Source organism: Artibeus jamaicensis, unplaced genomic scaffold (assembly GCF_021234435.1).
Source record: "Artibeus jamaicensis isolate MK-2021 breed Jamaican fruit bat unplaced genomic scaffold, CSHL_Jam_final scaffold_660, whole genome shotgun sequence".
Classification (NCBI taxonomy): Eukaryota; Metazoa; Chordata; class Mammalia; order Chiroptera; family Phyllostomidae; genus Artibeus; species Artibeus jamaicensis.
Genome location: NW_026522052.1, coordinates 7,239,140 through 7,252,946, shown reverse-complemented (window position 1 = coordinate 7,252,946; position 13,807 = coordinate 7,239,140). Strand labels below are relative to the sequence as shown.

The following is a 13,807-nucleotide window of genomic DNA, read 5'->3' as shown; positions in this document are numbered from 1 at the left end:
GAGGAACAGACACGCTCAAACAAAGCCTAAAACCAAGCCTTTACAGACCAGAACTGCCAAGAGCAAACTTAACTCTCTTCAGAGAAAAATCATGTTCTACAGAGCCCTTGCACATTTTTCATTCACCATGTGTGGTATCCAATAAACATTATACAGTATGCTTTAAAACACCAGGAACAAATGGATAAAAATTGGAAAAAATGTAGTCAAATCAGAGAAAGACTCATATTTGATCTATTTTAGAATTTTCAGAAAGGGACTTAAAAATGGCCATAATGGATTTATGGCTATTGAGTATGAGGTAGAAAGCTATTAAATGCATCACTCCAAGGCTTTAAAACAAGAAAGATAATCTATGAAATCATAACTTTGCTTGAATCCATAAGAAAACTGAGGTCTTGGGGCAACCAATTACTAGCCAAACTAAAGAAAGACAGGAATACCCAAGATGTCCTAAAGCACAAGCAATAAGTTACCTAGGGCAAGGAAGGAATAGAACAGAGATACACAAGCTGCTAAGAAAAATCCAGTTAAGTTTCTGTCAAGCTACTAAAACTATTTATAATTAATATGTTCAGAAAAATATGTTCATATAAAAACATGAAAAATAAAGAACTACAACAGAAAATTGTAATCCATGAAAAACAACCAAATGTTCATCCTAAAAATTCAAAACAAAATACCCAAAGTTAAGAAGTCAATGGGCAGGTGCAACAGAACAATGGGCATGGCTGAAGAAAATACACTGAAGAACAGAGAAAGAAGGAACAGATGCACAAAACAGCATAATATGCAACAGACTTGGTGAAAAGCCTCAAATATGACTAAACTAGCTGCTCAAAGATGAGAAATATGAAAGAAAGGGACAAGAGCAGCATTTGAAAAATGATGACTGGAAACTTTTCAAAACTGATTGAAAGCCATCCAACTACAGATTCAAGAAGTCCTTAAATAGGATTTTTTTAAAAAACAACAAACCACCTAGGCATATTATACTCACACTACTATTAAAAAACTAATAAATTCTTTAAAACAGCCAGGGAATAAATGCCAAGTTGACTTCGAAGGGGACAAAATAACAATATGAGAGAATATTTCAATGGAAACAAGAATATAATAGACTAAATTTTCTACTTAATAAAAGTAAAAGATACTGCCAACCTAGAATCCTCTACTACACAAATTCATACCTTTAAAAAGCAGGTAATATAAGTTATTTTCAAACAAAAGATGAATGAAATTGCCACCAGGAGATCTGCAAAAAAAGGTAGTGTTCTTCCCATTGAAAGAAACTGATCCCAGAACTACAGAAATGAATAAAGAGTATAAAGAGGATGAAATATAGAAAAATTTAAGTAAATACTGACATAAAAGTAACATACACAAAAAAATAACATTCGATGAGGTTTATAATAAACATAAGACACAGAAATAGGAAAAGCACATGCAAACGATATCGAACGGTATGAGTCATCTATTGTTTGGGAGGGGAAGTGAGTCCCATCTGAAAGAATGCAGTAAGTCAAAGATAAGGTTGCAATTCTATGGTAACCAGTAAAAGAATAATAAATGAGTAGATGACTAAAATGCTGATAGAAATGTTTAAAAAATAAAACACAGTTGATTAATCCAAAAGAAAGCAGTAAAGAATAAAGGAATAAACAAGGCAAATAAAAAGTTAAGATGATAAACTTCAATCCAAGTATATTACTATAATTTTTTAAGTGAACAGAATAGTAGGTAAGCATGTGGAGAAACTGGAACCCTTACTCATTGCTGGTAAAAATTTAAATGTTGCAACCACGTAGAAAACAGTTTGGCAGTTTCTCAAAATGTTAAACACACAAATACCATATGATCCAGCAATTCAATTCCTAGGTATTTAGTCAAGAGAAATAAAAACATATCCACCAATAAACTTGTACCAAGATTATTCATTATATGGGTGGGCTGGGATGGGAGTAGAAGACAGAAAACTGTACTTGAACAATTAAAATTTTAAAAAGAGATTATTCATCATATTAGCCTAAAAGTGTAAACAACCAAAATGCCCTACAACTGAAAAATGAAGAAACAAAATGTATAGGTCCATACAATAAGATATTATCTAGACACTAAAATAATGACTGGAATGCTGATTCATACTATCCATGGATGAATAGTAAAAGCATCATGCTAAATGAAGTAAGTCAGACACAAAGGGCTACATACTAATATGATTCCATATACACAAAATGTCCAGATTAGTATATCCATAGAGACAGAAAGCATATTGATAATTGCCAGGGACTCAGGGTAGGAGTACACAGAGTTTTATTACTAGTGGGTAAGAGATATCCTTCTGGAATGTTAAAAAATTAGATAGTGGTAGTAGTTGTATAACTTTGCGAATATACTAAAAACCACTTAATGGTGTGCTTTAAAAAAGTGAATGTTATGTGTGCGAATTATATCTCAGAAAACAAGTAAATGGACTAAAACGACCCATTAAAATAGATAAAGGAGTACACTTCACAATGATAAAGCTGTCAAACCATCAGGGTGATATAATAGAATCTATATGCAACAAATAACACAGCTTCAAAATACATAAAACCAATCTGAAAGAACTAAAAGAAAAAGAGATAAATCCACAATTAGGGCTGTAGATTTTTTTAAAGATTTTATTTATTTATCTTTAGAAGGAAAGGGAAGGAGAGAGAGAGAGAGACACATCAATGTATGGTTGCCTTTCATGCGTCCCCTGCTGGGAATTGGCCTGCAGGGAACTGGCCTGCAACCCAGGAATGTGCTCTGATCGGGAATCAAACCACGACTGTCTGGTTAGGGCTGTAGATTTTAAGAAACATATCTCAGTAACTGACAAAATAATCAGACAGAAAAAGTCATAAATATAAAAAACATTTGAAACCAATATATCAACCTGAACTAATATAGAACATTAAACCCAACAACTACAGAATATACATTTTTTTCAAGTACATATGAAACATTTACCAAGAGACCACACATAGACAATGAAGTAAATCTCAATAGAGAATTTAAATTATGAATAAAGTGTTTTGTGCCAACCATAAAATTACACTAAAAATCAATTACTGAACAATAACTACAAATTCTCCCACATATTTGGAAATTAAGAAACACATCTCTGAATAACTCTTGAGTCAAACACATACTACCACCATGGAAATTATAAAATATTTGGAACCAAATGATAATAAATATACAGCAGATTAAAATGTGTGAATATAACTAAAACAGAGGAAAATCCATACCCTACTATTGGAAATAAGACAAGTTAAAAAATAAATGTTCTAAGCTACCATCACAAAAAGAATTTCAAATTAACACAAGAAAAACAGAAAGAAGAAGAAATTTTAAATATATGAAATTAATAGAAAGCAGGTACATGATAGAGAAAAGTCAAAGCCAAAAGCATAACCCCCAGGAGAAGATTCATCGAGAGAAGACACATAAAAATGAAAAGGGAGATATATGCAACTAGAAAGCCTACATACATTAAAAAGATTCTGAGGACATTAAGAACAACTTTTTCCCCATAGAGCTGTGAATTCAGTTGAAACAAAAAATTCCTTGCAGAACACAACTTACCAAAACTGAAACAGGGAACCAAAAACTGTAAGTTCTTATAACTATTAAAGAAATTGAATTCGTAAGAAAACTCCAACCCAAATGGATTCTTTGGTGAATTATTTCAAACATTCAAGGAATAAATAATAACAATCTTAAATACATTCTTCCAGGATATAAAAGTAAAAGGAAGACCTCCAGCTTGTTCCATGAGGCCAGGACAACCTTCGTAACAAAAGCTGACAAAGACATCACTAGGAGGCGAAATCCTAAGTCAGCATCATAAACACAGCTGCAGAACTCCTAAACAAGATAAGAGCAAATCAAACCCACTGGTATACCAAAAGGACACAGAGTGACCAAGTGGGTTTTAGTCTAAAGCGAAAGTTATTTTAATACTCTAAAATCAATCCCTGTAAAGTGACCATGTAATTAAAGGAATAAAAACATCACTTCAATAGATAAAATTTCACCTCTTCATGATTTTTAAACATATGCATTAATAAAGGTTATGAACACACACACACACAGAGCTAACATCACACTTAACAGTGAAGCTGACGCTTCCCCACTGACAAGCAAGATCCACAAAGCCCTGAATAAGACAAGAATGTCTTGTATCCAACACTGCACTTGAGGCCTTAATTCAAGCTTTTTTGAAAGACAAAAAAACAATAATAACAATAAAAGGTATAAAAATTAAAAAGAAAAAATAAAATTCTCATCATTTGAAGATGACATAATGTGCACGCTATCTAAAAGAGTAAAAAAAACAATTAGAATTAGTAAGTTAGCAAGACTAAAAGCTACAAGGTCAAATGCAAAAATCAAATGTATTTATATATGCCATTTAGTTATTAAGCCCAAAAATTTCACTGAAAAACAACAGATAAATACTTTGGACAATATTCCATGTAACAAATTACTACATAGAAGTGAAAAAGGATTATTGCAAGATTCATCGACTTCCAAATTGGTGAATCTCAAAAACGCTGAGAAACAGAAGCCAGACACAAGAGGACATAATGTTCCCAATGCAGACACGTATCGAATCATCACGCTGTACACCTTTAACTTACATGTCAATTACGTCTCAATAAAGCTTTAAAAAGAGTTACCTATTATATAATTTTATTTACATGAAGTTCAAAGATGAGCAAAACTAATCTACTGTGACAGAAGTCAAAATAATGTACCTTTGAGAGAAATACTGACTAGGAAGGGGGTAAAGGTTTTAAGGTGTGCTGGATATAATTTATACCTTGACTGGGTTGTGATTACATATGTATATACATTCATATAAATTCTTCAAGCTGTATACATTGAAAATCTGTGGACTTTATGATATCCAGGTTATATCTAAATAAAAGTGAAATAAAAGTTCACTGGCAAATGTTACACATTATTTTAAAAGCTATAAAAATTATGTTTATATACATTGTGTCATGTAACAATGAATCAACTCCATAAACACTTAATATCTATTTATTTAATTGACTCTGTTCTTTGTAAATTATAGACAGATTGTAGCCTTAATGTGATTATAATTTTATATATCTAACAGAAAAGATACAGTGTTAACATTACCAACCATAAAGCGTGAACAATTTAATGCTATATTTACAAGAATTTTCTGTAAAATATCTTTAGATTTGAACATGAACATTTTTTTCTCGAACATTTTTTAATTTTTTAATTTTTAGACAGAGAGATAGGGAGAGAAAAGGAGAGGGAGAGAAATATCAATGTGTGGTTGCCTCGCACCCCACACTGGGGACCTGGCCAGCAATGCAGGCATGTGCCTTGGCTGGGAATCAAACCCACAACCCTTTGGTTCATAGGCTGGTACTCAATCCACTAAGCCACACCGGCCAAGGCTGAACACGAACATTTTTAATAAAAAGAAGAAGCTGGCACCTTTTCTTCTATTCTAACTTCTAAACAGTTACCGCCATCTAATACACTATTAACCCCGTTTTGCAGACAGAAAAACTGAAACATGTTAACACATCTCAGTCCCTCGGAATGAGAAAGACCACTTTCTTCTGCAATGCCCCTCACTTGCCAGCCCGAGGCAGACACCGAAACAAGCCATTCACACCTCTAAGAACCAATGGACTGGGTAATAGACACCATGGCTCTGCCTCAGTGTCTCCTTCCAAAGTTTCCTCTCAAGAGCCATGACAAAACTATCAGTGGACTTCCTATTCAAGGACTGCATATATATGGAGAACAGGTCTCTCCTTCCCCAAGGTTCTGAAGAGTCAGTAAGTTGAATAAAAGTACATCCTCAGCAAAATGGTATGTGTGGGATCAGCAGACCAGAGATCTTGACCAACTTCTGGAAGACGAAAAGCATATTGACTAATAGGCCAAAATAGAAAATACAAGGCTCAAGGAGGCTACACTCCCATTTCTCTCCACAAAAGAAAGATCTGCCCCCCAAATAATTAATAAAAATTGGAAAATTACCTATAAAGAAATTTAACAATCAACTAGAAGGATTAGGGCTCTTAATGTGGATGCCTGTACCCACGAGAAGCAAGGCAGAAGCTACATGCATCATGGGACAAAACAAAAAAAGAAAAGAAAAACACTGCTGGGGAAGGAGGCAAAGAAAGTCAGATATTTAGCTTAGCAGTTAAAAACAAAACTTCTGTTCAGTCACAATGAAAAGAACGTGTGCATTAAATAAATAAAGCTGCAAAACTAAGTAAGAAAGACAATACCCTGAATTTATTATTAGAGTAGTCCCCTTATCTGTTGTTTCACTTTCCACGATTTCAGTTACTGGTGGTCAACTGTGGTCCAAAAATGTTACATGGAAAATTCCAGAAATAAACGATTCCTAAGTTTTAAATTGCATGCCATTCCGAACAGCATGGGGAAATCTCACATCGCCCCAGTTCATCCAGCCCCAGGGACGTGAGTCACCCCTGTGTCCAGAGTCTCCACACTGAAGATGCTCCTGCACATTGAGCACCCGGTAACCTCTTGGTTATCAGATGCACTGTCCTGGTGTGGCAGCACTTGTGTTCAAGTCACACTTATTTACTTACTAATGGCCAAAAAGTGCGAGAGTAGTGATGCTGACAACCGGGATATGCCAAAGAGAATCCATAAAATGCTTCCTTTAAGTAACAAGGTGTGTGTGTGCAGGAAAAAACAGTACAGTACATGTCGTGTGCTACTATCCAGTTTCAAGCATCCACTGAGGGTCCTTAACACATCCCCCATGGACGAGAGGGAATTACTGTAGTATATAAATATTATATGCCAGCATATATGTTTCATCTATATATGAATAAGAACCCCTGAAATTAATTATCTACTTAAACTGAATGTGGGAGAGTAAAGACGATGGAACTAGGGGCCTATAGAATAAATGCAAGAAATACTTCAGTTCACAAAATAAAAACGTAAAAAGAAATACAACATGAAAGAGAGGGTAGATTAAAGAGACCTACTACGCAGTAAATAGGTTCTACAAACAGAAAATTACTACAGATAGAAAAGAACTAATAATTAAGTTAACAATAGAAAATAAAAATTCCTAACATGAATACTTGAATGTGATGATTGAAAGTCAGTTGAAAGACAAAGAATTGACAACAAAATACAAATAACTATGAATAAAAAAAATCTTGCAAGCACTCAGAGAGAAAAAAGTTACCTACAAAGAAAACAAAAGCAAAAGGACATTTAAGTACATGGAGGAAATCAGAGCACATCGCTCAGGATGTACCTCAACAAAATCTTCAAGAAAATACCAACCAAGTACCATCGAGCCAGAACAGGCACATTAAGATGGAACCAGGTACGAGAGGAGAAGCAACAACAGCACTGAACAATGACACACGCACACACGCCTTATCTTATTGTACTTTGTTGTGTTTCACAGACACTCGCCTTTTATGAATCAAAGGTTCCTGGCAACCCCACATTGAACGAGTCTATCGGTGCCATTTTTCCCACGGCATTTGCTCACTTCACATCCCTGTGATACTTTTTGAATTCTCACAAAATGTCAAACTTTTTCACTATTGTTACATTTGCTGTGGTGATCTGTAATCAGTGATCTATGATGTTACTATCTTAATTGTTTCTGGGTGCCACAAATTGTGCCCACATAAGATGGAAAACTTAAAAATGGGTATTTTCTGACCGCTCCACCCCCATCTCTCTCTCCCTCTGCTTGGGCCTCCAAGTGTTCAAGGGAAAGGAAGAGTTGAACATCTCTCACTATAAATCCCAAGCTGGAAATAATTAAGCGGAGCAAGGAAGGCATGCCAAAAGCTGAGAAATGCTGAAAGCTAGGCCTCTTGAGTCAAACAGTTAGCCAAGATGTGAATGCAAAGGAAAAGTTCTTAAAGGAAATGAATAACACTACTGCAGTGAACACACAAATGATAAGTGAAATGGCCTTATGGATGATATGGAGAAAGTTTTAGTGGTCTGGAGAGAAATCAAACCAGCCACCACATTCCACTCAGCCAAAGCCTAATTCAGAACAAGACCCTGACTCTCTCCAATTCTATGAAGGCTGACAGAGGTGGGGACAGTGCAGAGAAGAGTGGGAAGGCAGCAGAGGTTGGGCATGAGGTTTAAGGAAAGAAGCCATGTCCATAACATAAAAGTGCACACAGTGAGCCAGCAAGTGCTGATACAGATGCTATAGCAAGCTATCCAGGAGATCGGCTAAGATAATTCAAGAAGATGGCTACAATATACAACAGATTTTTAGTGTAGACAAAACAGCTTATACTAAGAAGATGCCATCTAGGACTTTCATAGCTAGCGAGGGGACATCAACACCTGGCTTTAAAAAAGTTTCAAAGGGGTGACATTGGTTAATAAGACTATATCAGTTTCAAGTGTACAATTCTACGATATACCAACTATATATTGCATTGTGTGCCCACCATTCAAAGTCAAATCTTCTGTCACCATATATTTCACCCTCTTTACTCTTTACTACTCCCACCCTCGTTCCCCCCTGTAACTACCATCTAGTTATCTGTCTATGAGTTCTTGTTTGTTTTTCTTGCTTGTTGGATTTTAGAAAGAAAAGGTTCAAAGGACAGGCTGACTCTCTAACCAGGGACTAATGCAGCTGGTGACTTTAGGTTGAAGCCTGTGCTCGTTTACATTCCAAAATCACCAGGGCCCTCACGTACGAAGCTAAATCTACTCTGTTGCATGGAACAGAGCCTGGATGACAACACATTGGTTCCCAGCATGCTTTACTCAGTATTTTAAGCCCACTGTTGAGACATTCCACTCAGAATATAACATTTCTTTCAAAACTATTACTGTTAGTTGGCAATGCACCCAGTTACCCAGAAGCACTGAAGAAAAGAAACAAAATTAATTTTGTGCCTGCTAGCACAACATTCCTTCGTAGTCCACAGATCAAGGAGTAATTCTGACTTTAAGTCTTTTATTTAAGAACATATTTCACAAGCCTATAGTTGCCATAGTTAATGATTCCTCTGAAGGATCTGGGAAAAATAAATTGAAAACCTTCTGGACAGGATTCACCATTCTAGATGTCATTAAGAACATCCTCGATTCATGAGATCAAAATATCAACCCTCATGGATGACTCTGAGGGGTTCAAGACTTCAGTGGAGAAAGTGATTCAGTGGAGGTGTGGTAGAAAGAGCAGAAAACTAAAACTAGTAGTGGATCCTGAAGATGTAAATAGATTGCTACAAGCTCACAATAAAACATGAAGAGATGAGGACCTGCATGTTAAGGATGAGCAAAAAAGTATGAGATGGAATCTACCCTTGGTGAAGATGCCACGAGGACTGTTGAAATAGCAGCAAAGGACTGAGATGACACACACTTGGTTGGTAAAGCGGCAGCAGGGCTTGAGAGGTCTGACTCCAATTTTGAAAGAAGCTCTGTGGGTAAAAGCCGTGACACAGCATCACATGCTACAGAGAAGTCGCTCGTGAAAGGAAGCGTCGCTCAGTGCAGCGAACTTCACATGACCTTATGCTGAGAAGCAGCTATCAACATAGAGACAGGCCCCTCCACGAGCAAAAAGATTATGACTAGCTTAAGTCTTGGAGGACAGTTAGCAGTTTTTAACAATGAAGTCATTTTCATCAAGGCATGCACATTGTTTTTTTAGACACAATGCCACTGCATACTTAATAGGCCACAGTACAGTGTAAACATAACTTTTATAAGCAGTGGGAAACCAAAAGTCACATGGCTCACTTTAGTGCAATAGTCACTGTATTGCAGTGATCTGGACCCAAAAACCCAGTACCTCTGAGGTCTGCCTGTATTGATTACACCTGAATAAATGACAAAAATATGAAATCACCGCAACAGGAAAACAGAATTGGGGGTGGGGAGCAATGTGATAAACAAAGAGTACCAAAAGTCTCATCCAGGGAGAAGAAAATTGAGAGAAACAGAAGTAAAAGTATTCTGAAGAACTTAAGAGGAAGAGACGTAGAGAAGAAAAGACATTGCCGCAGTGGGGAAAAACAGCACAACTGGGTGGAGACTATTATTTGCCTTTTCAAATAAAAATGGAAAAAGTACACATCTGAGTGTGTGAACATGGACAGGGAAGCAAATCATTAATGGACAATAACGGCACAGCAGAACTTCTAAAATTAAATATCTAGTAAGGTTTTGCTTGTTCTCATTATAATCTTGCTGGGTTAGTCACGTGATGGTGTTAAAAAGAAAACTGACTATATTACATCTATAAACAGATGCTGAAATGTTTCAGAAATTTTTATTTCCTAAGTCTGAACATACAATTGACGGTTTTAAGCAAGTTTAATGTTTAAGTTGAACACACAAGGAAAAACAGGTTAAACTTTTAACTATATATAACTTAGTAACTACCAAATTTTATATAGTTGTATATAGCTCACTCTAAGTCCCCTCTTGAACTGAACTGCAAAAGCCTTATACAGACAGATATAGGAAAGGCCACCTTAGATTCCATCGCAGAGTTTAGTGACTGAAACGCCAAGAAACCTTGCGCCAGCCCGCCTCACAATTGAGACAGACTCACTTCACAGACTACAAAAATAGTCGGGCTAATGGCTACACTCCAATATGGCATAAAATTTTCTGAGATTAAGAGATGCTCACAACAGACTCTGCTGATTACAATTAAATTTATTATTTTTGTGACACCGGTAGGAGTATGTTAAGTGAAATTTATATTTGATATTAAAAGAATATGTGGGGGCTAAACTACACTCCAAATCATACATAAAAAGTTACAAAGTAATATAATCTTCTTTCTTTCTTTTTTTTCTTTTTCTTTTTTTTTTTTGCAAAATGCACATCTCTTTGCCCTGGCCAGGTGGCTCCGTTAGTTGGTTGGAGCACTGTCCTGTGCACTAAAAGGTTGTGGGTTCTGTCCATGGTCAGGGCACCTGCCTAGTTTGCAGGTTTGACCCCCCGGTCGGGGTGCACACAGGACGCAACCAACTGATGTTCCTCTCTCACATCGATGTTTCTACCCCTCCCCCTCTCACTCTTTCCCCCGTCTTTTCTCTTTAAAAATTAATGAACATTTCTTCAGGTGACAATGAAAAGAAATACATACTTTTTGGTATTATACATAATAGATTATTAAAGGTGAGATGCCTATGAGAAGTCACAGAGCAGAATGTAGGTCTGGGTATGATATTGGTATGTGTGTCAGTGGTTGACTGTTAACGTGACTCTCTGTACTTACAGGCTCATAAACACTGACTGAGAATCCCCAAATCAAGAATTTCTACTGGAGACAAAGGAACAGTCCTAGTATTAAAAGCAAGGAATCACGGAATAGCTGTATGGGCCTCTAGAATAATTTAGTCATTAAAGTAAAGTAAATTGTCCTAGATGTGACTAAAAACAAGAATGAGAAACAATGTAATATCATATTTCAAGCCCTTGGTACCTATTGGACTGCTGCAACATCTTCTAAGTTGCAGCATCACTTTAAATAAAGCAGAGAATGGACAAAGCCATCCACCAGCAAATCAAGTGCCTGAACTAGATTAGTCCTGGGATGCTATAAACCAAAAACATTAAATTATGTTCACCAAATCATCTAGTTTAAAGTCAGAAGTTCCTTACTGCCTTACAATGGAGATAAAGTAAAGATCTGATGGAGGGATTTGGGCATCTGCACACTCTGATTTTAAAGATATACAAGTTCTAAAGATGGGGTTTGATAATGCGCCTCTGTAACTGTTTCAAACTGTATGTCATACTTGCCAGGGCATTGTTATCTGCCAATAATGTAATATTACAGGAAACTAATAAAGATTATACAATAAGCATTTCTACCCTCAGATGCCAAAGAACTAGAACCTTTCATGATTGTGAGTTAGTAATAATTCCTAGGTGTCCTAGAGGTCGTATCTTTAAAAGGTCACATCATTGTATGCATAAATTCACTTTTACATTGACTGAATAATCTATACATCACAGGTACTCAAAAACTCCTCAAAGAAATTTCAGAACTGAGATTATCAGCTACAGTCTCTAAAAGTTCTTACTTACCAGAGAATACATTTAGCAGCAGCCATGTCAAAAATCTTTTATAGAACTAGTCTTTCACTTTCAACATCAATTATACCTGAGTTCAATTTTTTCTTCTACTATATTCTGACAATATGGTCAATTGGCTTTTTGAGCCATAATTTCCTCATCTGGAAAATAGGAAAAATAAGACTTACTGCATAGGACTAATAAGCAGATAACCGACATAGTGAATATAACATATTTGGCTCAGTACACTGCATGCAACAAATCCTGAATACAATTTTTCTTTCATAAAAGAATTCAAACATTTGTTTTTCCTTTTCTGCCTCACACTTCCCCTTCTGATTTACAGAGGGGTTCTTCTAGTAACCTTTAAGGACTATTCTATTCTATGGACTCCAAGGAGCGCTAAGTATTCAGCCCAAGAACTATTTTACCACAGGGATAAGGTAGCTATTAACTTCACTCTACAAATTACAAATCAGAAAATGAGAGATTTGTGATGCAATGGCAGACATGTTTGAATGACTGCCATGAAGGAGATTGAGCAACTTCCCACAGTGCTAGACTGTAAGAAAAGTATCCTTTCCTCCAATGAAGTCCAAAAACGAATGCTATCCCAAAAGTGACTGGATGAACAGTACTGCCCGTCTGCATCAGCTGGAAGCACCAGACACGGCATTCCAGGTGCAGTGCTACTGGATGCTCTTAGCCACACGCCTCAAGTGATACAATGCTATTTTTTAAGAATGAATTTAAAATCTAGCCTAGAAGCTGTCAGAGGAAAGGAATAATGCATAATCTTTTGCTCTCATTGTTTGTGTGTATGTGTGTGTATGAGTGGAAATTAACTAGAATGGGACCAATAATACTAGTTTGGTTTGATGTGTATTAGCACACTATTCTGTATATTTTTCAAATTATAAGTCGATTTACAGTAACAACTGTCATATACAATACTGGGTCTGCTATCTGGTTCTCCCAAGGTTACAGCTACAGCTCCTGCCATGCAACCCTTCACCTTGGGTGCCCACACACGCCTCTTCCCCTGCCAAGCATTTCAGCTGGAACAGAGACCCGACAGTTGTGAAAGTGCCAGTGCCCCACTTCCTCGTGTCTTCCTGCTGAGCATGTGGAGATGCGCTGCATGAAATGTGTGCGCTGATCTCTGGATCTTTTTTGTAAATAAAGTGAAGCCAAATCTCAAGGACAAAGTTGGTTTGGGAAAGCCATGACGGTATGCAGATACGAAATACCGCTGTCACGAGGACAAGTGCCCCGGGGAATCCTGGTCTCCTAAAACAATGCTTACAGTGCCTCAGCTGCTCAGGATGAAGATGCTGCCACGTGGGCCTGAGGAAAAGAAAAACTCAGTCTCACACAGATTTGCTTCTCAGTTTTACTGCCACCGGAAAATTCCAGGAAGGCTTTTGTTGCCTAACAAGTTAATCAAGGATCACAGTGCCAAATCTATTACTACAACAACCAAGTCTAGGCTGCTTCTTCCTTTAACGAATACCCCCAAATAACTCCCACAATTTTAATACTGGGTCAAACAGATACAGAGAAAACAAATACTTTATGCCTACTAATCATTCGTGAGACTGACCAAACTGAAAACTTAAGGACTCTGAGGAACCTCAAGGAGCCTTGGGAGAAAAGCGGCCTTGCTCAAAAAAGAAAGGCTAGAAGA

General features: G+C 36.7%; 1 protein-coding gene across 3 annotated transcripts in view; it reads right to left on the bottom strand.

Annotated features, from left to right (window-relative positions):
- ARHGAP32 (Rho GTPase activating protein 32) overlaps positions 1 to 13,807 on the bottom strand; it is a 275,104-nt gene that overhangs the window by 178,961 nt on the left and 82,336 nt on the right. The gene's annotated exons all lie outside the window — the stretch shown is intronic.